The sequence below is a fragment of the Sinocyclocheilus anshuiensis genome, unplaced genomic scaffold (assembly GCF_001515605.1).
Source record: "Sinocyclocheilus anshuiensis isolate Anshui unplaced genomic scaffold, SAMN03320099.WGS_v1.1 scaffold2469, whole genome shotgun sequence".
In the NCBI taxonomy this organism is placed as follows: domain Eukaryota; kingdom Metazoa; phylum Chordata; class Actinopteri; order Cypriniformes; family Cyprinidae; genus Sinocyclocheilus; species Sinocyclocheilus anshuiensis.
Window position 1 is genome coordinate 15,274 of NW_015548323.1, and position 4,544 is coordinate 19,817.

The 4,544-nt window shown below is 36.2% G+C and overlaps 1 pseudogene; it reads left to right on the forward strand.

Moving 5' to 3' along the window:
* Window positions 1-758: 758 nt before the first annotated feature.
* Window positions 759-4,544, forward strand: part of LOC107656468 (uncharacterized) — a 26,364-nt pseudogene continuing 22,578 nt past the window's right edge.

Here is a 4,544-nt window from a genome sequence, read left to right on the forward strand (position 1 = left end):
GACGTCACAAGCCGCCTGCCACAAAGAAAACAATTTCGTCCTCAGAATCCATATTTGTATGAATGGCGCGAAACGTAATGCTTACGTCAGAGTTTGTAAAATCGTAGTAAATTCGTGTCGTGTGTGACTGCCTCCGTACGATTTTCGGATAAACTCAATAGTGACATGTGCCAGAGCTCACGACGTTCCGCCCTTCGGAATCGCACCGTGTATGCCCGCCTTAATTAAGGGGGGTCAGATTTCGGTACAACACTGGCGGCGGTGTGAACGCACGGTAACAATAGGATCGTTTGAGATGAGCAAAGTCTGCGCAGAATCGTACATTGACATTTGCTATTTTATTTGTATTTATTTATATTGTCACAAAAAAAAAAAAAAAGGTATGATTTTCAAACGAAACATGAATTTCAAACGTTTCGAAAAATAACACATCTATACTTTTAGATCTTGAGCCTCGGTTCTGATGAATATCGTCCCAGTTTTTTGAATAATTATCTCCATAAACATACATGTTACCCAGTATGATTATAGCCTACTTGTACAACGTTACGACAAAATGCTGCTGTCTAAGTAGACAGTTCACTCGGTTTTGAGACACAGCCAGAGTTCTCTTTTCTTATTGGTTCTGTTCTCCTCATGCTACGTATATGTGCTTAACTGAGGATTAACTAACCTACCGCTCAAAATAGGTGTCTTCCTATAATAGGTATTGAACTGAAGGTTTATCATGTGCGCTAATAAGTGACTATTAGGAAGATGTTATTAGCGGCCCGAGCACTAGTTGTGTACTGGCTAGTTAACAACAGTTAGCATTAGTGTAAAATCAAATGATGGAGGATACAGACACAGAGGTGGGTGTTAAAGTAAATCACTGGATTAAATCACAACTTGAATGTTTTCATGTGGTTACAACGACAGGTAAGTCTCATCCTAGTGTTATGTTGTCACTTGTAATGTTATTTATACTTGAAGGTTATTTGCATGTAGCAAAGCAGTATTGTAAAACATTCTTCTGCTAATTATTATTAATTTGTCATTTTATTTCATAGACTAGACTCGTAGAAGGGATGAAACCTAAGTCTACGTTTCCTTTGAGACGAACAGGTAAACTCTCAGATTTACTATAATTTTGTTAACAATATAATTGTGTTACTGTCCATATCATCTTTCTAATGCGTGTTTGATTTGTTGTCGAGGAGGGACGTTGGTTAGAGGTGGAAATGGCTCACGCTTTAGGCGGATCACAGGAGGGACAGACTGACACAAAAACAAACACGCAGGCTAGCAGGTGCCACGTTCACCTTTTACTCTTTTTTTGTCCGGTGGCATATTGTCTTTAAAAGAGGATACTGTCACTAATACCAACTTTATTACTGTTAACAGGCTTTTTTTTCCATTACTTGCCGAAATGGAATTTCCTCTATTATTGATCAGTGACTTCTCTACATTTTCTTTGGCTTCTATTTTAATAGCTTTTAAAATGTAATTCATCCACTCTTTTCCTACCAAGCCTTGGCCTACGTTTTAAATTATAGGAGGCACTTCCGGTGTCCTGACATTTTATCCTACCCGTCAGATTGTCCTACCAGGGTTTACTGCCCGTGCGCATCATGCAACAATATTTAATGTATCTGCATTACTGTAAGGGTAGGTTTAGGGTTGGGGTATGTGTAGACTTTATTAAAACACAATCTAATAGGTACAAAAATGTATTTATTGTTGGTTTCCTGTAATTGTATCCCTTCTAGCTACAACCGTGAATATAACACATAGTTACTGTATTTGCATTACTGTAAGGGTATGTTTAGGGTTGTGGTAGGTGTAGATGTTAATAAACCATAATTTTACAGGTAGCATTTTTCGTGGTCGAATTGTACTACCCACTGTTTTAATGGGAGGTAGCAAAATCTGACAGGGTAGCACAAATTGACAGAACACCGGCTTGGGAAGTTCCATTCGAAAAGACTGACAAATGATTATGGCCCAATGTTAATGAACATTTTTGATTAAGTCAACATATGTTACGTAATATAAACATATATTAGGCTACTGCTGTAATATTTAATACGTCTGCAATATTGCTGAGGAAATACTTGAGCTTTTTGGAGTTATTCATGGTAAGCTAAAAGTAGTTTGTTAATGCTTTTACACTTTTAAATTTCCTTTCAATTATTGATGGTTGAAGGGTGAGTAGAATAATGTCACCCTGTGCCCAAAACTCTTTTTGCATTCATAGAGCGAACCTTTCACTGATTGTTTATAGTGCAACAGAAGTTACTCCCATAATTTGTGCGAAGCATCATTGTGAAGTGAGTGAAGTGTGAAGTGAGTGACGTGATACCCATACTAGGAATCAGCGCTCTGCATTTAACCATTAGGCCACGACTTCCCCTAAATTGGACGTAGGAAAAAGGTGGATAACTGTAATGGCAATGCTGAATTTTTCACAGCCATTACTCCAGTCTTCAGTGTGACGTGATCCTTCAGAAATCATACAAATATACTGATTTGGAGCTCAAGAAACATGTCTTGTTATTACCCATGCTGAAGATTTTGTTGTGCTGCTTAATGCATTTGTAGACTAGAAACATAGGGAGAATTTATTTTTCACAATTTTCACAAATTTTTAAATAATGTAAAAAGAAAAAGTCCCCAAGAAGCTCTGCTTCATGTGTGCCTAATGCTGCCTCTTAGGTCTTCTAAATTTACTGTAAACCACAGGGCTTATTGCTTTTATAAAACAGTTAGCATGCACTTAGCCCACCTAATAAGTCAAAATTCTCAAACAAGATCAAAACATTTTAAAAACAATTTCTCTGGCGCAGTAATAGTGATAAGCAAGCAAGCTTGCTAAGCAAACACACAGAAGTGTTGGCGCAGTAATACTGATGTAATGAGGTAACGGATGTATGTTTCTATAGTAATTTACAATGGCTTCGAATTTCGGCTCAACCAATCATAATCAAGAACCGGAACAATCAGTTTTATGTTTTTTTTGACAAATTTAATGCAACATTGCTAAATTTTCTTACAAATAAATAAACCTTACTGACCCCAAACTTTTGAACAGTAGTGTACTCATCATTCATTATTACAGTATTACGTTTTTCTACATTTTGGAATAATTGTAAAGTCTATGAAACCTAGGAAAGACCACACATGGAGGTAGTGACCAAAAAGTATAGGAGTAGAAATATTTTTCTCTCTTTTCGGCGGCTTTTCCTTCACTGTCCAGTCTAACTCATCCTTAAAAAAAATAAGTTTTATTAAGATAAGTTACGCTTAATTTTTACACTGTACTTGTTACACATCTTACTGGTACTTACTGGTAGTAATAACAGTAAATGATGCTAAATAACAAACTAACCCTCAACCAAAACCTTAACCTTAATCATCATGTAGTAAGTGCATGTTGTTAATAAATATTAATTTAAAATAAAGTATAACCATTAATAATTAATAAACAAGAGAGTTCAAGCATGTAAGCAGAAGCCTTTTGATCAGGGCCCGTATTCACAAAACATTTTATCTTAACACTAAGAGTTCTCCTAAATAGCAGTAAAAGTTTTTAACTAAGAGCCTATTCACAGAGCTGCTGAGACAAAAGATAGACAAGAGATAAAGAATAGAGAGAAGTCTTAAGCTAAGAGTAAGGGCAGGGTTGACCTCGTTGCTATGGATGATGTCAGCATGCTTACTAACTATGCACACAGTGATTGGCTGATAGGGGAGGGGTCTCTGTCAGAGATTTATTCATAGAAATATTGTAGAGCGTGATATTATGTTGCCATTTTCAAATAAAGGTTTAAAAATAAAAGTTAATTGCCACCTTCAAATAAAGATTTTAAAATGCAGGCTAAGTGTCACTAAATAAACAAGTATATGTTCAGCTACTTGTTAGCCTCTTACATGTGTGCAAAACAGCTATTACTTCTTGCCCAACTTGTTAATGAAAACAAGGATATAATCAAAGGAAAATCTGGAGTTGGGATAGCCTCCAAAACCAAAAAAAGATTTAGGATAGTTTGTGGCTTGGTCTTAGTGACTTAGGAGTCATCTTCACTTTTTCACAAATCAGCATTTGCTTTGTATTCTGACATTTCTGATCCCAAACAGAAAAAAAGGACAGTTCTGTTGGTGACAGTCCTGAAAGTCAATGTTCTAATAATGAACAGGTGAGACCCAATGACTCATATTTTCATACACACCAGTGTATTGCTGAAATAATTTACAGCATGTTATTTGCTATTCTTATTATCGTCACTGCACATCAGTGAACTTTGATGTAAATTTCTTTCTAGAATTAGAAATGAGGAACCAAGGTGTCCTCACTCATATACAGTATCTCACAGAAGTGAGTACACCCCTCACATTTTTGTAAATATTTTATTATATCTTTTCATGTGACAACACTGAAGAAATGACACTTTGCTACAATGTAAAGTAGTGAGTGTACAGCTTGTATAACAGTGTAAATTTGCTGTCCCCTCAAAATAACTCAACACACAGCCATTAATGTCTAAACCGCTGGCCACAAAAGTGAG